The following is a 10214-nucleotide window of genomic DNA, read 5'->3' on the forward strand; positions in this document are numbered from 1 at the left end:
TAAATGAGAGCCTGGATCCACAAAAGCTCTTGTCCATGGAAAGCCTGAGATCAGAGGTCACAAATTCAAATGTTTATTGGAAAGATAACATAAATAATGAACCAAGACAATTGTGATGCATTAGGAAATGGTGGAGACTATGGCTAATTAGAGAGCACACACCTCATTTAAAGAGTACAACTGCTGTTTTCTTCCCTGCTTTGTGTCTGTGCAAGAACGAGAGTCCACTGTGACCAAAGTGTCTCATTCTTTAAGGGAAGCCAGATGTGCTGATTTTTATTCTAAGAAACTTCCCAATATAGGGAATATTGTATGGGGTTCCTCCTGCCGTGGACCACCAGTTTCCAGTTCCTCCCCTACAGACCATCTAATCCTTTTGGAAGTTATCTGTACCTGCCCTCCCTTGTCTTGGAAGGAAGAGTGGACACCTGTAGGAAAAAGGCCAGTCCCCTAGTATGACATGAAAGATTGCTTCTCCAGCTTTTCTCTGTGCTCACCTCCTGCTTTACACATTAGCTCTGCTGAGTGAATTGTAGCTTGTCCCATGTGCAAGGACCAGAGTCAACTTCAGCCTTAATCTGAACCCTTAGAAAAATGGAGTTTCATTGTAAGCCTGAGCTGAGGCTATGTGGAAATTCTAAAATATGCCTACAACTTTTTTTCTATATTTCTTCCAGTAGGTGGTAGGCTTGAAAACTAGTTGGGCTTCTGTGACAAGTTCAACCAAGATAATGCATAGGAGTGAAACTATGTGACTTCTCAGGTTAGCTCACAAAAGGTGATGTGGGTTCCACCTTGCTTAATGGAACTCTCCCTCTTGTCTCCTTCAGTTGTCATGTAAGCAGTCTCATGGCCCTGGAACTGCCATCTGTGAGGATGACCAAACTAGCTCATGGGGAGAGATACCACAGATAAGTTCTGAGGTGCCACAAAGACAGAGCGTTGTCTAGCCAGCTCCCTGCTGTTATAATTATTCTAAACCTGACTATAACTGCCTGAGAGACTGTGAGCCAGAACCACCTGGCTGAGCTCTTCCCAAATTCCTAACTCATGAAAATTGTGAGAAATAACACTCATTTTTGTGATAAGCTACTGGCTTGGGGGATGATTTTTTATTAGAACAGACTTGAAAGAGAACTCAAAGTTTGGGTGGGGGCAGATGCATCTTTAATGTGTGTAGCGCTTAGTCTAGTCTGGTATCCATGTTTCTCTGCACTTGACTCTGTTCATTTATGGAAAAAACCCCTGATACTTTTCCTGTGTAAATTCCAGAGGGAGCCAGGCTGATTGGCTGATTTAGTTAATATCACCTATACTGAATGCTTTGTGGGACACTTCGGCCAGCCTGAACCTTTGGGTCAGGGGAATGTCCATCCAATCTGTATTCACTCTTGTTAGACCAACTACCACAGTTTGCCAGTTTAGTGGACTATGGACATGGCCCTCTCAGTCTGAAGAAGTTAAGGTGGCAGGTATCCACATACCCGTGCCTTGTTATCTGCCTTTCCATGCTGTGCTCCTTACTTTAGAATCACCTCACTCCCAACACTTACTCATCTTTTTAGTCTCAGTCCAGCACTACCTTCCTCATGGATCTTGGCCATTCCCTGTGGAGCCCCCTCTGTCTCTTTGCACTCCTGCCCCATTTAAGAAAACCCACTGGCTTCCACATTTATCCCTCCCAGGAGACTAACTGCTCCTGGGAGTTTGGGCTCAGGACTTATTCATCTCAGCATCCCCAGTGCCGTCCTCTGTGGTTGACTCATAGCAGGGGATGGATAAATCATTGTTGAATGAATAGATGATGTGTTTAAGTAAAAAGGGAGAAAAGGAGCCATCGCATGAGCTACTCTTGAGCTTGGAATGCCTTTGATGTTTGGGTTGAGGGGCCAGGTTACAGTTCATTGCTTCTAGCATTTTGACGCTGGCCATTGATTATGTCATTGTGTTACCTGCGGTAGGAACAGGTTGTGTCTTAAGTGTGTGGTCTGGAATGTGAAACACATTTCTCCTCATAAAAACAATGGTGCAAGTCAGTGGTTTTCAAATTAAAGATGAAACAAACAAAAGAATCATGAAATGCTCTCTTCAAAATGTCGACAAAAGAAATCCAGCCTAAGAGAAAGCTTATGAGAGTTTATTTGGGCCAAACTGACGACAATTGCTGGAAAGCAAAATCTCAAGGGATTGAGAAAATGCTCTGGAAAAGGGCAGATTGGCAATTTATTTTATACATTAAAAGCAAAGGAGGAGGCTTACATGAAACCCATTGGTTGCAGATTAAGGGGGTGGGAGAAAGCAAAGTGGGGAAATCTCTGGGATTCGAAAAAAAGCAAAATGGAGAGACACACAATTCTTTTACTTTGGTGGGTACAGAATAGTTAATAGCATTTTACAGCACATAGAGATAGTATTTGGAGAACAAGATAACAATGAGGGATTTTGTAGTTTCCTGCTCTGGTGTGATGGGTTGTGCATCTGGGGGGTCCAGAAAAAAAGATTACTCTGATATTGCAAGGGTATGTTATCTTAGATGCCAAACAGGCTTAAGGTAAAGATTGACCTTTGTCAAAGAAGCTACTGGCCAAGGATGTGACTTCCCGCCATGGCCCACCTTTGTTAGGAATTTTTATGTTCATGCCATCCTACGTGGTTATTTTCAGTCTCCTGAGGTTGTCAGGTTTAACATTTGGCCTCTTTTCCATCCACAAAAAGAAATTACTCCTAGAAGCTCACCTCCTCCTCTGCCTCCTATACCCCTCCCCCCCACCTTATCCTCAGCAGATCCTTGGGGGGCCCCCTACATGCTCAGATTTGAAGCCACAGCCATAAATGAGTGCTGGGCCCTTGTACAACCTAGGAAGCCCAGCAAACGACTGAAATAAAGGCCTAACACCACAGTAAATTGCCTAAAACTGGTTAGGAACATAGCCAGAGGAAGCAAAAGACATCTACAGGAGGGGGAATAATGAAATGAATTTTCATTTATTCAGTGCTCACTTTAGGTGCATTCTTTTAATTCCCACAACAGCTATGAAATGGGGAAAATGACAAAAATCTACTTTGGAGGGTGTTGGGAATGAGACAATGTATGTAAAATGCCTGTGGCAATGTGGCCTATAATAAATGTTTGTTGATTATGCGGTCTTGTCTTCCTTCTGCCAAGAAGTCCCACCAGCCTAGGAGGGTTTGTGCTCGTGGGGTCAGGCCCTCCAGCCTCACAGCAGGCGGTGAGTGCACGAGGCTTCACATTCATCTGGAAGGTTCTTAATGTGGGATTAAATGTGCTTACATGGAATCTGAAACGTTTGGGTCCAAATCCTGGCTTTTCCAATTACTAATGTGTGCATCAGTTTCCTCATCCGTTAAAAGCAGAGGATAATAATGATGATGACAATGAGGATCCCCGTCTCCTCAGGTTGAGGGAAGATTAAAATGAATCGATGCATATGAGAACAGAGCAGTGGAACCGCTCACAAATGTTAGCTGTCATCATCATGCTCTTCCCCTCTGCTCTTTCTGTACCTTCAAGATCAAGCCCTCGAACAAGATTGTCCCTTATCCTTTTTTTCCCCTTTTTCTTAGCCTTTAGATTTTTTTGCATCCCAGAACTGCTGTGTCGGAAAGTCTGGGAGGGGACCAGAATCCGTATTTGAATAAGCCTCCCACGGGATTCTGAGGCATGCTCCAATGAGAGAACCACTGTTAGAGATCAAACTTCTAGAATCACTTGTTTAAGAAACTCTTGCTTTCTAAGCTCTCAGAAGTCATGAGTTATGTGTGTAAAACAGATGCTGCCACAAATCATGAGCCCTGGAAAAATTTTCTACTTGCTACACTAAGACCCATACTAAAGACATCATTATTTTAAATGTCTCTGAACCAGTGTTACAAAGAACTTTGAGTTAAATAATTCCCTTCTAAGTTCTGAAGTGGAAAGTACTTTCCTATAGTTGGCATCTATTATAGGTAGCTTGTGTTAGATAGACCTATTCTGTGTTACTATAGGGCACTCATTCATTCATTTGCCATTCATTCAAGTCATCAAAGTTCAGCTCTTGAAGTATTGATTTATCATCTACCCGTTTATAGCAGTCTGTGTGTTAGGAAAGAACTGATCTGCTTTTATTTTCAGATTTTATTTGAAAAATAAGAATTTTCAATGGTATTTGGAAGTTCATACTTGTAAAGAATTTGAGTGAGGTTGGGGGAATTTTCTCTAGCACTTTGAAAATGTCTGGCGTTCTCTTGAGTTTCTCCCACACTGGTGCCAAGATAAGGGAAGATTTTTCAGGATTTTGCTGCTCTCATTGAGTTTTAGACTCCAGAGGTAAAGAAATTATGTCTCAGTTTCTGGAGGGTTTGCAGGACAGAGGAATGGTCCCAATGGTGCTCTTTGAGCCATTATAGGGCAGTGACAGAAGGCCTGGAAGAAGAGAGCTAAATAAAAGTAATTTAGATGCCTGGAGAGAGAGGAATACAGCTTGCTCAAATACCACTGGCTGAGTTTGGCTTCAATGTCAGACACGTTCTAGAATAGATTATTTAAAATAGTATTAATATTAATAATTATGCAGTTTGGGAGACTTTTGGAAAAGCAAGAGTCACTGGCATTCAGCCTGAGATTTTTTTTTTTTAGCTGAGCCATCCTGCTACCTGTTGGCAGCTCAGTGCCTGCTCAGCTCAGGTTGGGACTCAAACCGCTATTGCTCAGAGCTCAAACTCTTGAGCGAGCTCTTAACCAACTGAGCCACTTGGCCAGCCCCAGTCTGAGATTTTAAAAACAAAATAGCTCAGCCTGACCTATTTCTTTTCTTAATATTGCTTCTACACTTATTTATTAAGGAAACATGATAGACACAAAGCCTGGAGTATAATAGAGACTCAATCCATATTTGTTGACTGAACAAATGGAGGCTTTTGTAACGCTTTTGAACAAATGGAGGCCTTTGTAATGCTTTTGATAAGGTCTTTAATGACCTGATTAATAAGGTGATAACAGGCTAGAAGCAAGGGCAATTAGCTCGGTTAGAATGGCCCAGGAAATGCTATGCATACCAGCCTGGGGGCAGAGTACTCATGCTGGGCTATCACCCCCCTGTCCCCCTCTCTCCCGCGCGCCCCCCCCCTCCCGTCGAAATCTCTCCATGACATGGATGCTATAATGTATAGAGAACAGGCTCTTTGAACCATGCTGAACAGGGCGACATATGTGCCAAGGGATGGAGTCCAGATCAATGGACTTTCCTTAGCAATTTTTTAAACCTCTTTATTCTCCCTGAATATAAGTAACCCCTGCTCATTGTAGGCAATTTGAGAAATATAGGAAAGACCAAGAAAGAAAAGAAATTCATGATCTCCCTTTACCCAAATACAACCACTGTTAACATGTTAATGTATCTCTTTATCGCGTTTGTTTAATGTACACACTTTTTTATCTAGATCATTAATTTTATATCTTCCTTTCATTTAAACTAAACTCTTTTAAGGTATAATTTGTAATGATTATATGACAATTCATCCTATCCATGTTGGCTCAGCACATTCATTTCCTAAACCAAAACAAATAATAGCAAATATAGTAGCAAATATTAATATGGTATTTTACCAAGGCCAGGCACTGTTCCAAGTGCTTTGTATTTATGACTTTTTAAATCCTCAGTATAACTCTATGAGATATTATTATTATCCTTATTTTACAGATGAAGAAACTGAGGCATGGAGAGTTTAAATAACTTAAATCATCCAGATACTAAGTGGTGGGAGCAGGAATTTCGCTCTTTTCTGAAGTCAGTTTTGGTAACTTACATTTATTACGTGGTATTAGAAAAGTTGAATAGCCATCTAGAAAAAAACTAGGTTGACTTTTACAATCATCCTTTACCTTAGTATAAATTCCAGATGACTCAAAAACTTAAGTATAAAAACCAAAATCTTTAAAAAACATTATTTAAGTTTTTCAGTTACAGTTGACATTCAATATTATTTTATATTCATTTCAGGTGTACAGCATAGTGGTTAGACATATATATAATTTATGCAGTGACCCCCCTGACTAGTCAAGTACCCACCTGGCATTATACATAGTTGTTGCAATATTATTGACTATATTCTCTATGCTGTACTTAACATCCATGTGACTATTTTGTAACTACCAGTTTGTACTTCTTAATCCCTTCACATTTTTCACACATCCTCCCAACTCCCCTCCCCTCTGGCAACCATCAGTTTGTTCTCTGTATCTATGAGTCTGTTTCTGTTTTGTTTGTTGGTTTAGTTTGTTCTTTAGATTCCACGTATAAGTGAGATCATATAGTATCTGCCTTTCCCAGTTTGATTTAAAAAACCAAAATCTTAAATATGCAAAAACAGTAGTTCTCAGTGCTGGCTGAACTTTTAAAATCACCTGGGGAATTTATTAAAGAATTATCAGTGTTTGGGCCCCACCACAAGCTACTTAAATCAGAATCTCTGGAGGTAAGGCATAGGCACTGGTATTTTACAAAAGCTCCCCAGGTGATTGGAATGTAGCCAGGCCTGAGAAACACTGACCAAAAGAAAAAAATGTGTAGAATTAAAACAAAAAAATTTGGGAAAAGAGAAAGCTTTTCTAGATATTATATAAAACTCAAAAATTCTAAAGAAAAAGCTGATAAATTCAGTAGTGGGAAGTTATTGTTTAATGGGTATAAAGTTTCAGTTTGGGAAGATGCAAAGTTCTGGAGACAGATGGTGGTGATGGTTGCACAACAATATGAAGGCACTTAATGTCATTGAACTGTATGCTTAATTGGTTAAAATGGTAAATTTCTTGTTATATATATTTTGCCACAATAAAAAAAATTGCACTACAAAAACATCATGGGCACAATCAAAACATAAATGACAGATTGGAAAAAAATAAAGTAGCCTATCATGAAAGGGACTTACATATATAAAGAACTTTCACAAATCAATAAGAAAAAGAGCAACCCAATGTAAAAATAAGTAAAGGATATGAACGGTTTACAGAAAAGAAAATACAAAATGTTCTTAAACACATCGAAAAAGACAATTTTCGCTAAATGTAAGAGAAAATAAAATAACTACAGTAAAATATAATTTTCACTTAGATTGAGAAAGATAAAAAAAGTTGGCTAAGAGCCTTAGGAAAATGCTACTCTTATTTATTGCTGGTGCAAATAACATATAATATAAATTGGTATGTTTTCTATGGTGGGTAATATCAATTGAAATTTCCAATGTGCACACAATTTGATCCCATAATTCTACATCTAGGAATTTATTTTATCGAAATATTCATATACAAAATGATATACATATAAGGTTATTAACTACAATGTTTTTGATATAGCAAAAGATAGATCCAAATATCTGTCAATAGAAGACTTGTCAAAAACATTTTGATATGTCTATTATGTGTACTTTGGAGTATGCTGGGGGATATTAAAAAAAATAAGGCAAATCTGTATATATATATATATATGCTATATAGAAAGACTGTCACTATGTGAAAATAGCAAGTATAAAACAAAGGATATAAAATAGACATACTCTCGTAATTCTATGTATGTAAGAAAATGGTAAGAGAAGTGGCCTCTTGGAAGAAGACTGGGTTATAAAGATGACGTTTTTCACTGTGTGCTTTCTTAATATTGATTTTTAAAGAAAAGTCCATGAATGTTTAACCTCTCCAAAAGAATTCATTTTTCTTTAAAGAAAGCTTCACTGGGGAAGGAAAGAGCACTATAAAATGGAATCTGGAAGGGACAGACGGCTAAGGGCTTTATTGTCTGCCTTTGCTTTTGAACAGCTGGAGGAAGACTTGGCTATATGTTCATGGGTTGCGGGGGTAACATCAGAAGAAAGTCAAAGGCTGATGGAGCCAGTTATCTGGGGACTAAAGTTAGGATCACAAGGTCGACCTTGCTTTGGGCAGGAACAGACACATCTCCTTCCTGAGATAAGGATAGAAATATGAAACTGGGGCCAAGAGGGTCCAAAGAGCTCGGAAGAGATGATTATCCTGGTAGGCAGGTGAAAACAAGACAGGTAGGTATGCATTCCATGAATCCAGCAGTAGTCATGTGGGCTCAACCTCATGGGTCTGGGACTTGACTAGGGTGGTGCCTTGTCCAGAGGAACTGGGAGGCTGTGAAGTTTCAGCCTCACCTCTATTTCCTATGGAAATTATGAAATAAGTTCTCTGCTGCTAGTGAGGCAGAAGATAGTGGTCCCAGGGATGGGAGCACAAGGACAGTGGTTAATATTTAAAGCAGCTATTGTGTGAAAGCACAATAGCAAGCAAGCATTGGGGAGGCTCAGAAGGTAGCAGTTGGCAGCTCTGAGGGTCCCTTGAACTTCAGAGATGGCAGTCTGCATGACTGGGTATTCTTTAGCAGGTTTCAGCACCCTGGGACACTGAGCAGAAAGTGAAGACGGGAAGAGGGTGGTGGAATGGATGTGTCAGAAGGGATGAGGTCTGAGACCACGTGGGGAGACGGGAAGCAGTTATGTTCTGTGGTTGCCTCTTTGTCTCCCCAGTGGACTGGGACCCCCTTTCACCTCCAGGGCAGAAAGCCTCATCCCACCCCAGTCTCACTTCTCACAGTCCTCAGAGCCTGAGACAAAACTTGATCAGAGGACACACTGTGGAATGTTTTCTGAATTACTCACTGACCCTGCAAAAATCAAAACCAAACAAACAAAACTGAAACAAGCAAACCCCAAGTCTTTGTTATTTGATTAAAGCTGTAAGGAGTCTTTTATCCCAAATGGCATTATCCAGTTTATTGACCTAACTTACTCACCAGACTTGTTTGCTATTTCCAAATATGAAAACCACTCTCAAAGAAAGACAATATTGAAGATCTATGTTTTTAAATATGCTCCAGGCTGTGATTATGATGGCAAATAATTTGCAGGATTCCAGGTATCCCCTCTCCTTTCCCCAGAACAGTTTTATCATTGGTGCTTGAAATTCCACTCTTGTTGATCCATTGTTGCACACCTCTCCCAAAGTGTGTGTGCTTTGGGGGTGGGGGTGGTGAGGACAGTTCTGCAGAGGGAGGGGAGCACGTGCTCCTGGGAGGGGTAACACTTTGGTACTGACTCCTTAGTACTGGTGGCTTGCAGCTCAGACAGGCCAGCAGACACTCGGTGTGTGAGGAGTGCAGAGGGGAAGCTCTTAGAAGCGATTTGGAGATCACTGTGTGTCCTCCATAATTGGGGAGGGCCTACCCTTCCTCCCTCCCAGGCTCTGCTCTGATTTTTTCTCACCTCCATTAGCAAAGGAGTTTACTGTAGCCTCTGAGATGCTCATTTGTTCAGTATTTAAACACCTGCTGACTACCAGCTCCAAGTTCTGGACCTCTCCCTAGGTGGCCCACAGACATATACCCTCAGCTTCAGTTAAGGTCCCACAGATGCCTTTGGATATTATTATCTAAATACCAGGATTAGCAATTCACTCCTGAACCCTGAGCAAGAGAGAGACAGCAGTGTCCTCCAGGGACCTGGCAAAGTGCACATGCCAGGCAGCACGTAGCTGCTAGGGCAGGGATGATGGTGTTGCTATGGAAACTTCCTAGACAGCCTTTCCAGTCACAACCTCTAGGTTTCTTTCTTTGTGCCATTTGTTCCAAGGAGACATGTGCATAGCTCTTTCTCTTCCTTTTTCTCATCTCTGGGAGTTGTTGAAAAATGGGGTGGGGAGAGGTTGAGTGGAGCCTGGGTAGGAAAACAGTTAGAGGGTGGCGGGGCTCCCAGCAGACAGGTGGGAAAGTGGCTCATGTCCCAGCTCACAGCCTCTGCCACTGTGGCTGGAGAAGCCCCGCAGAGCTGATCACATTACACCACACCCATTGCCCATCCTTCTCCCTGCCCCCACAGGCTGCATGGGCGTTTAGGAACAAGACCAGAAAAAGCAGGATTGCGTAATTAATAAGCCTTGCTCAGTTTCCCAGAAGCAAGGGTCTGGAGACTCTGAGGACATGCATGATAGCTGAGAGAGCACTGGAACTGAGAGTCAAAGAACCTGGATTCTGGCCCTAATCCGGGCCCAGTGTGACCTTAGGCAAGCTATTTTCATTCTCCTGGCTTGGTTTGCTCATCTTGAAAATAAGCGGACTAGAATAGAGAAATGATTCCAAAGTGCTGCATCAGAATCATCTGAGCATCTTTATTAAAAATGCAGATTCCTAGGCCCAACTCCA

The sequence above is a fragment of the Hipposideros armiger genome, unplaced genomic scaffold (genome assembly GCF_001890085.2).
Source record: "Hipposideros armiger isolate ML-2016 unplaced genomic scaffold, ASM189008v1 scaffold_553, whole genome shotgun sequence".
In the NCBI taxonomy this organism is placed as follows: domain Eukaryota; kingdom Metazoa; phylum Chordata; class Mammalia; order Chiroptera; family Hipposideridae; genus Hipposideros; species Hipposideros armiger.